The sequence below is a fragment of the Larus michahellis genome, chromosome 2 (assembly GCF_964199755.1).
Source record: "Larus michahellis chromosome 2, bLarMic1.1, whole genome shotgun sequence".
Lineage (NCBI taxonomy): Eukaryota > Metazoa > Chordata > Aves > Charadriiformes > Laridae > Larus > Larus michahellis.
In genome coordinates this window covers 33,784,464-33,799,321 of record NC_133897.1, presented here as the reverse complement: position 1 = coordinate 33,799,321, position 14,858 = coordinate 33,784,464, and positions in this window count along the sequence as shown.

The following is a 14,858-nucleotide window of genomic DNA, read 5'->3' as shown; positions in this document are numbered from 1 at the left end:
TTTTAAATTATGCAGAGGCTGGGTTCTAACTCCATTAGTAGCCCAGGCAGCCTTTGTTCAATAAGCAGCCCAAATACTTGCAAGACAAGAAACAGGAGGTATAGAAATAAACTAATGACCCAATTCTAATGCAAACAAACACAACCTATAACCTCCCCAGTCTGGAATTTTGAAACTCAGTCCCATCTTGGAAGACAAGAGAAGGGGTGAAATATCCATGTCTCTACCTGCCAAACACTATTTGCTTTGCTGCAGTTGAGTTTATCCACGTCACGTACATTTCAGTGGTCCTAGATGAAGTTAGCAATCACACAAGTGACACTGGAGATAGTGCTGCACTGAAGAGAGATGACGCTTCACTTTGAATGTGCCTCTGGCAGCAGAAACCCTCTGTATTGCAATTTGAAAGTCAAATTGCAGAGCTTAGCTAAAGCAGCAGTTAATAACCTGCTCTTATTTCTGTTGTCACTGAATAGGCTAAGAGATAAAGGTAAGTTTACAATGAAGAACACACATACCCAAACGCATACCAAGCTTTCCTTCCAGTCCTTCTTCAGAAATTCTAATACTTTTAATGCATACACCAAATACTGAGAGAGATGCAGGATTAGTTTGGATAAAGTCCTTGCTTGAGGAAAGAAGTTCTTATGTCTAAATTTCACAAACCAAGTCAAGTCCTGTTTCTCCAAGCACCCATCAGTAAACTGTTATCAGCTAATAGCTCATGTTTTGATTCAGTAAAAGTTGTATCTTGCAACAAAAAGAAACTAAAACTAATAAACAATCTCAATAAAGAGTGCCTGAGCTGGCACCGAATTGGGGTAAAAGAGGACTGGAAGGAGCAGGCTGAGTCACAGCCCCATTTCCTAGCCCTGCAGCCACGCTCGGGTGCTCCTGGCCCTGCTGAGCATCACCACAGGGTGCTAGCAGAGACCACAGCACCAGCATGTGCGGCAGGAGGGGAAATAGCTTTTGGAACGAGCGCTTAGCAATAATTCAAACTAGATGTCTTAGAAACGGAGCAACCATGTTTTCCTGCCCTTGTCTGGCATTTCGTAGGTTTAGAGCTGCTGCATAGAACTGCCGCTAAGCAAACAAAAATGAAGCTCTGATCTGGAGTTACACTTGTCAGTGGAGAATGATGTGTAAAATACTTTAAGCTTGGTTATGCAGCTGCAGTTCTCAGCTGCTCCCCATGAGACCATTCCTTCCATGCTTGTCTTGTAACCCATAGGTTTCATACTGAAATGATCCCTCATTGACAGAAGTTAGTTTTGCTAACCCAAAATACCTTTGGCAGTCACAAAGCACTTCTGCAGGAAGCGGAGCTCTAGTCTCGGAATGGGTAATTAGGTTCCGCAACCTGACTTGCTCTACTGAAGAGGAAAATTCATCTTGTGTTCTAGCACGTTCCAAACCAAAACACTGCACCAGGCTTTGCAACACTTCTTGCAGAATTACACATGGTAAACAGATCAGCATGACAATTCACAGCCCCACTATAAAACCAACATCCTCTGTCAGAGGAGTGAAAAACTACCAGACCTTTTAAAATACGAGGAGAATCATCTTTGGATCTCCTAGCAAAGCATGTTCTTGGTTATTTCACTCACACTGCTTTTCCCCACCCCTCCTTCCTCCATTTTCTCATATGCTACTGTAGAAACTTAGATCATGCAATAAATTAGTTGCAGACTTCTAGACGGGGAACTGGTTTTATTTGCTCTAGTCTGAGGTGTCAAGCAAGAGGGCTTCAGAAGAAATAGGCTGGTAGCACGCTGGGAAAACTGATGGGTTTGGCATAGCTCTGCATCAATTACAGTCAATGGTAAGGGACTTAAATTTTAAATGAGACAAGACAAGGTTATGCCAAGTTTTTCTTTGGTGTTATACTCTTAATAAAACTCAGCAGGCCAAACTGAACATTTGTTGCTTCTGGCATATAGGAATATGCAATCCTGCACTACAAAACACTTTCCAGTTTGTTTAATATATGGTAATGGGCTTTAAAGAGCAACACTCAGTATACTAAGCTGACACTTAAGTAAATAAATGACTAATAGTTACAGCCAGGAAAGAAGTTTGTTAAGATTTCTGTATGTATCAGCAACTTTTCAGATGAGCAGAGATTTCCCAATACTATTCCAAAATTAGGAGCACATCCCTCTTCCAATTATTAACTGGTACAATGAATTCTAAGATGAAGACTCACCATGTCTCTCCTTTTATAGAGGGACTTTGTATTTGAAGAAGTGAAAGAAAATCCACGCCAGGAAGTTAAGGTGGCCAGCAGACTAAGTCAGAAGTTGCAACAGAGCAACAAGAGCCAGGCTGCCTAATGAGGAGCTGAGGATGAGCATAGCATAGGCAGGACCTCACCAACAGAGCACAGTCCCACCACACCACATCAGGGCAAGCAGAGCAGGGACAGTCACGCCACAGGTCCCACCAACTACCCAGCCATCATCAGGCAAAAGCAAGGTAACAAATCCAAGTTTAACCCACAAAATGTAAACCAAACAACACCCCAACAAATAGGGCTAGAAAGAAGTACACTTACAGCAGAGCTCAGAGGTTGATGGCCTGGGCCAGAGCTTAAATGGAGGTCTTGGGCCAGTGGCAGCAGCTGTGCGTGTGAAGGTCCCAGGTAAGTCCTCTCACAGCAGCTGCAGCCACTTTGTGAACTCGGGGCCTTGACATGAACCATCTGTCTTCATTCACCAGGAGAATTCCTCTGGTTAGCGAATTACAGTTATCCTGCTGAAAAAAGTAACTGAAAAATATTGCCTTGAACGGCTCAACTGATACAATTAAACAACCAGACAGCCTCCAACTTCCTCTCAGAAACAGAACTATCCTGAAAAAATAATTGAACATGGGTATACGTTTATGAACATTAGCAACACCAGCTAGGACAAAGACTGTGGAGAAAATACTCATTGATTTCCCATTAGTTATGAGCAGAGAATGCAATTTTTAGTCTTCAAGAGACTTTGTACCAAACGATTGTGGTGATGAATAAAAGACAGTAATTCTTGAAAACATTTTGCCACAAATTTTACAATAAGTGTGGGTTTTGGCATTGTTGTCTGTCTGACAGACAGCAACTGTATTAGGTATCCTTTCTGACTAATAAATAATTTTTTAAATTTATACGCCTAGTAGTAGCTTCCTCATTTGATTGCAGAGGTTTTTATTTTTAATTTTTAGTCAATTCTTCAGCTAAACATAAAGGTAGAGCCCCCACCATGGAAGATAAAATACACTAAATTATGTCTCCTGGGGCTTATATGGGAAAAAGAAAGAAGATAATGTGACTAACAGGAAATTCAGACAGGTTGTTACAAAGCTGGCAAAATAAAGAATCTTAAGGTATAACTGCACTAATGTTAGAAGCTTGAGAGAGCATCAGAAACTACTACAGATTTTCATGAATAAACATAATTATAATTGGATTGTCAGAGACAATGTAGAACAAGCCTCACAACTGAAATGCTCACCAGTGACACCCTGTACTCAAAATCCAGGGATGGCAAAACTACTGTGGCAGGAAATGTGGCAGACCTAGTGTATTATATGCGTGGAGCCATACATTAAAGGGTCATCCCTGAATATATATCCAGGGAATATGGACTTCACACAAGACATACTGATTCAGAGGCTCATTCTTCTTCGGCATTTGTTAGTCTTCCACTAGTAGTAGCTCAGAATCATATAATTAACCCAAAATCACGTTAGAAGCCAATGCATTATGCTGAAATGCACAGGCCTCAAAAAGCACATGTTCAGAATTACTTGTATATCATAATTGGTCGTGTTTTTTGTATTAAAACCACTATGAAAAAATGCGGACAAGAGTCAGAAGGTAATGTGACTTTTTAAACTTGAATTTGGCTCTTTTTCACGTGCTTTCCTCAGAACATGATGGTTATGAAATGGCTATATAAGTAAAGTAAGTGTAAGTAAATATATGCTTCTGCAAGCTCCCCATTTGGTAACTTGGAACCTAGTAGCATCAGTGACAACAAAAGCACTGAGGTTTCACAGTTGGCATACGTCCTCAAGTGAAAAAAAAAAGACACCTAGGGAGAGAAGAGAGCTGCTACTAATGTTCATTAAAAGAAAGACATGAAGAATGCAGATATTTTACATCCTACTTAACAGAAGTGCTTGGCTGCTCTACAGACACTGGCCAGCTGGCCAGCACATGCGTAACTGAGCTAGCCATACCATGTACAGCCAGCAGGTAAGATAAGATAGATTTAGGATATGCTGGGTGTTGGGGTATTTGGGTTATATTTGCAAATCATGGTGGACATTGGAAATATTGCTAGGGAGGAGGTCAGCAAAGGTCTTGGAGAAGACCAGAGTTCTGCAGTGGGTGTGCTATATGGACCTGGGGCAACCTGGAATTATTGCGAGAGTGTATGAAAGACTAGGTCATAAATCCACACGAAACCAAACTTTAATATTAATTTCCAGTTTTAAAAACAGCTTATTTTACTCCTTATCATTCATAACTAGGGTTTGAAAGTATTTTTTTAAATTAACATTATCAAGAATATTAAGTTTTGTAATTCTAGGTCTGGTGGAAAGACATTACAGGAGCCTCGACCCTTTTATTTTGAGATCTCATACCTTACCTGAAATAGCAAGAAGCTATATCTTTAATAAGATAACTTTTCTCCATTGTGCTTTTTAGCCTTTGGATTTAACTAAATACATATTTAGTTATAAAACACCTTGGTTATAAATATGTTTTATTATTAAACTATGGAATACATTCACAGATACTTAAAGTTTTTAATTAGAGTTTGTTTTATATATCATCAGTGGTCTTCCACGTGAGTTTCTATAGCAAAATATTTTAGAAATAGCAGCATTCCCAAAAAGCTCCATAGAAGATCATAAACTCCATAAAAGTGTCTAAATTCTTACCATATATGTAACCACACTACACAAACAAGCTACATAACCCACTTATTTTTGACTGCTGTTTGCCTTTACAGCAATAGTTTCATGCAGGGATGATGATTATTTCCCAAAATTTCCTCCATAATTAATTTAAAAGAGGTAAATATTTGTCCTTATATTTTCTTAGCCTTTTAGAACCTGGAAAATCCATTGCCAAATCAAATGCTCGTCTATTAAAATAAGAGTAACAATAAACGCGTCTCTTCTCCTCCCAGTTTTTATACTACATGCGGTTTCACAGAGAAGAAAACTTTAGTTCTTCATCAAACATTTTGAATATATTTGCATATAGAATAACCAGAAAAGACCAAATTACAACTTACAACACATTTTTATAGAAGAGTTCTATCCTATGCCAAACGGAGAGCGCCTTTTCTAGGCTACAGCAAACAAAAAAATCTAAAAGTAGTATGTAACTATAGTACTGCTGTTGCTATGAGCGTTCTGCATGTCCCCTTTGTCCCCTTTGCCTTCTTTGTCCAGTTAAGATACACTATTAATATACAAGGACATTCAAAATCATGAGTCAAAATCATGAGACCAGTCTACAAACAATCTGAGATTATTTTTCTAAATGTGGGGTTGTGGGATTTTTTTTTATTTCTTTTGATTTGCTTTTTTGTCATTACATCACTTCTTAAAGTTTTCAACCACAAAATTAAGAAACTTAAGTTTTGTGGTTTGTTTGTTTGTTTGTTTTAAAGAAAATCAAGATCATATATGAATTAGTAAGTTTAAGAGCTTTGACAAAAGTACCTGAGACACATATGAGACTCATGAGAAAGCATAAACTCTTATATTGCCATATAGTATTTTGCTTGGAAGTATCTCACAAATGGGAAAAAAAAACCCCAAACATTGTAAAATACCAAGTGGGGCACATCTTGCAAAGTTTCATGCACTTTCAGTTCCTGTAAACTACGTGATCTAGTGCTCTGGAGACTTGAAAGTGGCAGGCAGCACTAAGTCTCTGCTAGTCCATGGAGACTGGCCTACGACTTCACGGGTGAAAACGAGGTGAGAAGCTTTTGCAAACCTATCTTTAGACGTTTCAGTTAGCTATCTGATTGCAGAGTATTTCCATGAAGCACAGGGGGATCCCAGAGGGTGGAAGACAGGGTAGCAGGGCTGGATGTACGTTCCTGTACCAGGCTCTGTCTGCTTGGCACTGCTGTCTGCAGGCAACAAACATCTACACCGGCTGGATGGCGGCATCGGGTATCCCTTAAAACTCTTCAACGAGTAGTTTCATGAAGCCGGGTATTCTAGGGACTTAGGTCTGTAACATCAAAGGCTGCAGCTGAATGGAGGAGTTGGAAATACTCCCAAGGTTGGTAAAGAAAGAAGACATAAAACCAGGCAGCTATAAATGTTGAACATACCACAACGTGCACCATCCAGTTTAGGCGTAAGCCAAGAAAGTCCCTTTTTTCCACATCTGAGATATTAATACAGGTGTCCTCAAGGTAGATTCTCTAGTGTCTAATAACCTACGCACCTACACTACAACCTTTCCTTTAATCAGGACACTGATAAGATTTCCTTATTTTACTTGGCCGTTTTCCAAGCCTTGTAGGAACATATTTATTTTTAGAACTCTGGTCCTAAGTTCGTTTGGTTGGAATTAGCCAAAGGGCTCAAAGGTACTAATGGAAAACAGAGAAATAAACATGCATGCGTGCATGCATGCGTGCTCACACACATACATATGCGCCCACACACGCAACTTTGTTATCTTAGAAAAATCAGTCCGAAAATACAATTTAAAACAAACCCTTCATGGCTAATCTGCATGTTATACAACAGCAGATACATAAAGAACAGCTCACTATTTATTTGGTTCAGAAAATTTCCCTATTGCTCATGAAAAACAAAATTTAAATACAGCATTAAGCTTATATAGGAAAAACGATTATTTTTATACTCTCAGCAAGATACTTTAACGATGTGCACGTCCTAGCATAATGAAAGATTCCCTGTTTGTCAAGCAACATCATGGTGGCCTGTACTAACTAATATGATAAGGCATGTCAGAGATCAAAGCCTCAGTCCTAAAAGACACAGAATAACTCACGAAATCATAATTACTGTTTTGATTTAACCCAGGCAGTTTGTTTAAAGCATTTTTTAAAGACACAAAGCATTTCAAAGTAAACAATTTTCTGAAAGCAAAACAGGAAATAATCAGGTTCCCTGTCCTTCCTCTTTTTACTTCACGGCACACCTATTTTTGATATTGTATAAAAAGCACATATCCAGCCTACTAATTCACTCATCACAGTTTTCCTTCAGTACTACTGTCAGCTTTATCATATTGAAGTGGAAATAGATTTCTTTTCCATAAGTCTCCTGCTATGTGCTTACCCATATAAGTACCCATGTAAGTTATAACATGATTAAAATGTGCAGCCTTTTAAGATGCAAAACTCGAACTTACGGTTTTGCAGAATCAGGTCATGATTATACAGTCAGTTTAACGTGATTAAGTCCTGCTGATTAAATGCTGCTGCCAAATGTGCGGCATGTGCTCCTGAACTTGCCTGACTGCGCCCTCTTGAAAGCCTCAGTGCTTGTACCAGCATCAGGAAGACGGTGGGAGTGAGCAACTGGGAAGACAGAGTCAATTTGTGTCAGGTCAATGTGAGCATGTAGCCATCACTGCAGGCCTCTTGTTTGCAAGTTAGCAGTAGAGATGTAGTTTTACTTGTTTATATGAAGCATTTCATCCAGCTGGGGAACTTTAAAAAAGTGTATTTTCCGTGTAACTGTTGTCATTTTTAACTAAACAACTTACAAATATTCATTATGAAGAAAGTTTGACCATTGGATTTTAAGGCGAAAACTGTCAAAACAATGCTAAAAACCTATACACCTCAAAACCTACCTTAGGACAATTTTTAATATGCATAAGGAACTGTGTTTTCTCTTGTTATACCCCAAACACCTGTGAAATCAGTGAAGAGCTAAAACTTACAGCTTTCTTAATAATCTAGAAATACATAAGAACTGGAACCAAAAAGAAATTTGGGGTTGTGTCACTCACAACAGTAAGTGTAGTCTTGTACATTAAAACTGAGACTACTGTAAAAAGATACAAGGGAGCATGCAGCCTACTCTGTGCCTAAAATCCTGAAAATTATAGTTAGTAATCACAGTAGCAGCCATATGCACCTGAACCAACAAAATGTTACCTTAAAGACAGCTCAACTCTTAAAATTAAATGTCATTCCTAATTGGAAAACAAATCACAAAGTGCCACTCAAACTATTTCATTCTGTATGTTTAAAAGATTTTTTTCCACATCCCTTTTGCAATCTTTTAATCAGCAGCTATGTACTTTACATTCATGATGAGAATGTTAAGTACAAAGGAGAAAAAAAGAAAAATGTTCTGTGGAAATAGATGTAATTTTGCTTTCTCTAGCTCCAGTGCAGCAAACCAATTTGTTCTAGATTCATTCCAATTCATTGTAATTCATTCCACAATTGAACCTTCTCTGGACATTTAATATAAAGATTTAAGAAGGAGTTTACAAAGCTGTGACAGCTTCTGTGTAACTAGCCCAGTCCTAGCTATGTGCATCCCAATGAATTAATTCAATTCTACTCACAGCTCTTACCTAAGGAAAGAGAAGAAAAGTATTTTTCCTTATCCCAGAAATAAATGTCCTTGGGGAACAAAGCTCTGTCTCTTTATAGTTATTTTTGGGTACAGAATGCTAAAGTGATAAAGAGGTCTTCTGAGTTCTGGAAATCTCCAGATTTCGGAGCAGAATACTGATGACTTGTCTTTTGAAATATTAATCTGCTTGTGGAGCGCTGTTTGGAATAAAGCTACCCAATCCCAATCAGTAGGCAGGTGTCAGAAGATGTCTAAATGTGTTTTGGTCACAATCCTAGGGAGACTTAAACACTTTTGCTTGAGTTCTGTGTGTAGAGTGATTAGAAAAGTTACTCTAGTAAGAGAGTTAAGAGATACATAAATTTTCAAAGGCTTAAAGCTTTAGGAGCAGCAAAGATGGAGGGTTTTGAATCAAGGGGCGTCTGTATCACGGATCAGAAATGTATCTTCTGTACTTCCCTGGTTTTCTAAGGCTTTAGGATTCACATACGTAAGCAATTCTTTGTCAAGAGGAAGGTTGAAAACTTGCTCGCCTAGAGCAGAATCTTTCATCATCATGTGGCTCAGACACATGACTCCACAGATCTCAGCTTTTGGTGAAACAACAAAACCAACCACAGGACCTGCTAGAATAATGAACTGCAACATATATTCTATATGTCTATTTAAAGCTATTTCACCTTTACTGAAAAGCTCTACAGTTTAAAGTTACAGAGCAGACATTTCCTTTCCCCACTAGTGAGAATAACTGTATATAAGATCCAGAAGTACTTTTGGTAGGTACCATCAGCCTTATCCCACAGTGCCTTTCCTCTTGGAGACAGACTCCCTCTTTGGCTTGAGGGAGAAGAGAAGATGGATGAAGCCTGGCAGCTTGCTCACTTCCCTGGGACCATACCCTCCCCAGGTGCAAAGCAGGAGACATCAGCCCATATTCATGCTCAGCCATGAGAAAGAGACGTATTTCTGTAAGGAATGTGGAGATGTTGCCACACTAGGGGGCTAGGAGCAGAAAGGAGGAGAGAAGCATATTCCCAGTATAAAAATGGAGGAATAGAAGTAAAGAAGTATTAAGCCCAGATATCGTAGGGTAAGGAACAACAGAAAAAATGGCACTGGATGAGCAGAGAGAATACAGATGGATGAAGGTGAATACTAGGAAACTTTGTAGGGCAGATGTTTATTTTCCACAGCTGGCTGTAGACGGGACTGTGATCTTCTTTTTTAAAAAAAAAAACCTTAAAATTGCACAATAAATATATTATTCTAACTTGGTTTTGATTCTTTCCCCGATACATTTTCTAACTGTGTATTTATTGGATGGCTCCAGAAAGGTGCAAGAAAAGATCTAGTGCAGTTGATACATGTTTCATAACTGGAAAATCTCTGTTCCAGCCTTGCTCTTTGTCACTGTCATCAGATAATTTTGAGCTTAAATTAAAGAATTATCTGCTGTTTGGGTTTTAACTCTGAAAACACTTGCAGATATTAAATAAGTTTTTAATTGCATCTTGTATTGAGGAAGAACTTGATGTAGCTAATACTGTTCTTGACTGGCAAGTTTTTAATTGAATAGATGAATAAAAATTCAACATAAGAATGTTAAAAGCAGTCATGTATGAGAGTTGGACAGAATACATCTTTTCTTTTCACTTCTCCTTTTGTTTTTTTACCTCCAAAGCACTGGTGAGTTTGGAGTAAATCAGACTTTTTCTGGCAGTTATTTCATACCTCAAAAGCGAAATGGTGATCCTTGTGGGAATCTAGCAAGAACAGGTTTATAAAAGGCTGTTAATCAATCTGCATAAATCCAAAATCTCTCATCAGTATGATGACTAAGCAGATCTGAATTTTAACTCAAAACTGCATTGCAGACTCCTGTGCATAGCTGTTTGAGAGAATTTAGCTTAGTCTGTAACTTCGCAATCTCAACTTTGACTCCAGAGTAGTCTGGGTCAAGTGATATTTATATTCAGTGTTTCTAAATAAGATCTATGTGATTGTGTTGTTGGTTTAATGGGAGGATATAATTTGACTGCAGCACCTGTACTGCTTGTAATATGAGGCATAAATAAGCCTGAAGCACTGCATGCTCAGCCTGAACAAAAAGTGTTATCCTTTGTTAAATTCACTGACATCAAGGAGGAAGGGAAAGACGAAACACGCATTTTAGGCTTACAAATCCTTTTTCAAGTTGGCATTTCTAGAGGAACTGTTTCAAGAGAGAATGGGAATTATCAAGAAATTATGGGATTTAATATGGAGAATTTCACTGTCCTACTTTAGAATATGCCTTTGCTGCAGAGATTAATACTCAGTTGTGTGAGTCACTCCGCAAAGGCCTATCTAAGATTATACCTTTACTGATCCTTCATGACCTTAGATGTGTTGCTGATGTCCTCATGTCTGCAGCAGTGGCATATGTTGTCACAATTCTTTCACAATAAACTGTGGAGAAACCTGTCTGTCTTTCTGGGAACTGGATGCAAATTATGAGAACGGACAAGTGGCAATTAGTCCTCCCAGATAAGTGAAGGAAGAACCCACACAGGAAAGTGGGGCTCCACCTCACAACTCCCTGTCTAGGTGTCTCAGGTTGACAGATGAGACATTCTTGTGTGTTAAGGCAAAGGGGCGTACCGGAAACATGTGAGTAGGAGTTGAATTTAAGAATGTAATCATCCTTAATTTAATCCTAAATTGCTTGCAGTGGTCTTGCAGAAGGTCCCCTACTTTGTAGAGGGATTGTTACAATCAGAAATAATAATTCTTTCAGAAAGTAACACTAAAAAAAAATCTTGTGAAAAACTTTAGAAGAAAAACAGAATCTCAAAGACAAACCAAACAAACCATAGGAACAGTCAGAGGTACCAAATCTTTAGTCAAGGACATATTTTGTATATAAAACCCACTTGGTTAAAGAGTCTTCATAATGGCCTCTCTGACTATGCGTCTAACTATGAGGAAGAGGAGTGCCTGAGGAACAGGTTTTTCTGGTGAAGGAGGGACCTGGTAGTCCTCATAATACATGAAAAGCAATTTGAGGTTGACATAGGACCAGTTTTTAATCCTCCTTCAGGGGAACAGCAACTGACTTGTGTTGAAAAGTACATAGGGGAGTGTATTCTGGGTCTGTTTTTAACAAATCCAGGGAAAACGTTGTCATTCAAATAAGCAATGATTGTTGTACTCCTCTGTATTGTCCTCTTCCTAATGCACTACAAGCAGCATTTCATTTCAGGAGTTTGGATTTCCTGGGTCTCTTCTCAATGATTAAACTAAGTCTCTACATTTTGTAGAGGTTTTTTGCATCAGTCTTTGTTATGAACAAACTGCTGTAAGTGGGAAGCAAAACAAACGACCAGAAGAATGAAGCCAATTTGCAAAGTGACCTCAAAGGTCTAAGCAGTGAGAGCTTCAGCTTTGACAGCATATACAATACTAATAAACTCCTTCACCCTGAGAGAAGACACAAACATCAGTGATGCACAATGGAATAAAAGTATAATAAGCCCTCCAGTATCCACACAATTTTTGCCAAGTCCTACAAATTTATTATAACTTACAATATTTGGCTTCTTTCTTAAAGTTTGCGGAGCCATGACATTCAATGCAGGAAAAAATAAGCTTTAAAAAGAGTTTGCAGCCTTTTTGATTGCAAAGCAAAGCCTGAAAATACGACTTGACTGCTTCTTAGAGGTTCAGGAAACAGGGAAAATGTAAACAACTTTCATTTCCAATGTCATGATTTTTAGAGCTTGGCTAATGGTTCTGAACACCTGGGATTGCTGATACTGCAGACAGAATAGTTATTTAACTCAGTGCTATTCCATTCTTCTCATCTTCTCCCCTCTCTACCATTCACCCCCCATAAACAGATTAACTGTCTTAGAAAATTTGTTGATGATGGATTAGGCATTTTGGAATCAGTGGAAAACATCACTTAAAAACAAGAAAAAAAAAAGGAAAAAGTTTTAGAATCACTTCTAATTCCCCTCTGCTCAGCTTTTGGTTTTTAAATGTATTTCCTAACTAAAGAACCTCCCTTATCATGTGTTAACTGCAGTACAGTCAGTCAGATTTCTCAGACTTCTCAGGATGATATCTTCATCTGGGTTTATGTAAAGACACCAACTTTGCAGAATACCAATATGGTAAATAAAGCTAAATTTTTTAATGCATAGCGAAAAGCTTTGCTTCCTAGTCGTCCTTCTTTTGCTACCTGTTAGCCTTACTAAATGGGTATTTTCTACCAAAATGTTTTCGATATAACCCATTTTGCGTTCTCCATGCCATTGAATATCTTCATTTTGGTCTTAAGTCACTGGCAAAGTTCAGTATCACCGTAACACTTTATCACAGTATCAGTATCACCGTAATCACTATTAAAGCAGTATGTAACCTGAAAATTCAGGCCCAAACTTCATCTGCATGTCACATACACCTAATGTCTGGAAGGATAACCACGATATAATGATGCAAACAAATTCTTCTTACCAGAAAAGTAAACTGAGTCCACTGGGTCTCTGTCCCCAAACAAAACTCAAACCAACGTACACAAATTGTTTACAATATGTTCCAAAAATGGCCACATGTATGCTCAAGAAGACAGGAAAAGGAGGTGCTTTTCAGACCTGTAGCCCCGTCACATAGGCTGATCTACCTGCCAGACACATTCAGGAGTTCAAATCTCCAAAGAGAAACCATCCAAACCCTTTTGCAACAGGTAGTTGCTGTCATCAGGTCAAGCATGGGTAATGTTGCTAAAGAGCAACAGAAATGTCTTCAAACCACAGATACGTTCTCATGACTCCTGACCCACTTGAAAGGAGGGAAAGGGATCATGTACCATACAGAATAAAAACATACCATGCAGAATAAAAATTCCGTTTAACAGTTTTATCTCCAAATTAGTGTATCATTCAGATAAAGAATTGCATTCGTTGCTTCAAAAGGAATTTTAAGAATTATGGTGACTTTTTTAAACAGTTTTGTATCCTACCTTGCTCCCCTCTGTAGCAGCAGTGTGCAAATAATATAGGAAGCCTCCTGGTTTTGTGCGTTATTGTCACAGAAATTCCATGGCCAGAAGTTAAGCAGCTGATGACTAACATCTATGTTACAATTCTGAGATGACTCTAGTCATGTCATTATAGACTTCTGGAAGAGACATCAGTATAATTTTGAGAGACTTTCCTTTGTATTAAGAAATATAGTTTATCTTTATTCTAGTACTTGCTTAGACAACTAGGATTCAGCTGCTAAAGCAAACTCTGTCGTAGCCGGAGACAGGTGTTTGAATAGCCGAAAGTTCACTACAGTGAAGACATGTGAGCCAGCAACAGCTTTAAAAGAAATTTCAGCCTCCAATAAATGATTCTGAGACCATGAACACCGGGCAGATATTGAATCCTTATTGCAAAGGATGAAGCAGGAATTACACCTGATGCTTCTTCAGTAATCATTTATCTGAAGCCCAACATTCACATCATATTGTCTACAGTGGCCCCTTTACCGACACCCTTGCATTTTCTGTCTCTGCTGCATCTCAGGTGAATGCTGTGAAAGCAGAAAGTGAATGAGATCTTTAATTGTAAATTATAGAGTCGTGATACTTCTGATCGGGCAGCTCGGACCAAAGACTTTAGAACAGGCAACATCCTGAAATAACAGAATATTCAAATTTCACGCATAAAAGATGCTCTGAGTTCCCCTTTCAATCATGTTGCTATGTAGACTTTTTGGGTCATCTGATCTTACTTGAAATGTAATGGAATGCAATCATAGAGAATTGTTTTTTTAACAATAAGGCTTAACACTTGAAACATTTAATGACTACAAATTCTTCAGACCTCCTTCACCTCATCTTCTTCCCGCCCCCCCAAACGAATCCCAAACTAAACAACCTTAAGCGAACTCCAACCATACTGCCAGCGTAAGCTACGAACAACTTAAACAAGAGAACAGAAACCAAATTTTGGTTTTTGTCGGTTGGTTATGGACAATCAGAGCTAACTTATAGTACACAGAAATAATTCTGTAAAAGATCTTTTCTAGACTGTAAAGAAAGGCACAAAAGTTAAGGCTTGCTGATGAAGTTAGAAACACTCTCAAAGCCATTCCAGTGAAACTGCTTAGTAAAGCAAAATTAATCTGTTGTTCATTCAGTCTGTCCCTCCCCCAACTCGGTCTGTTGTTTCCCTTTTCCTTAGTCTTCACTTGTCTTCTTGTACACATCAAGAGAACGTATACTTTTGCTCTGC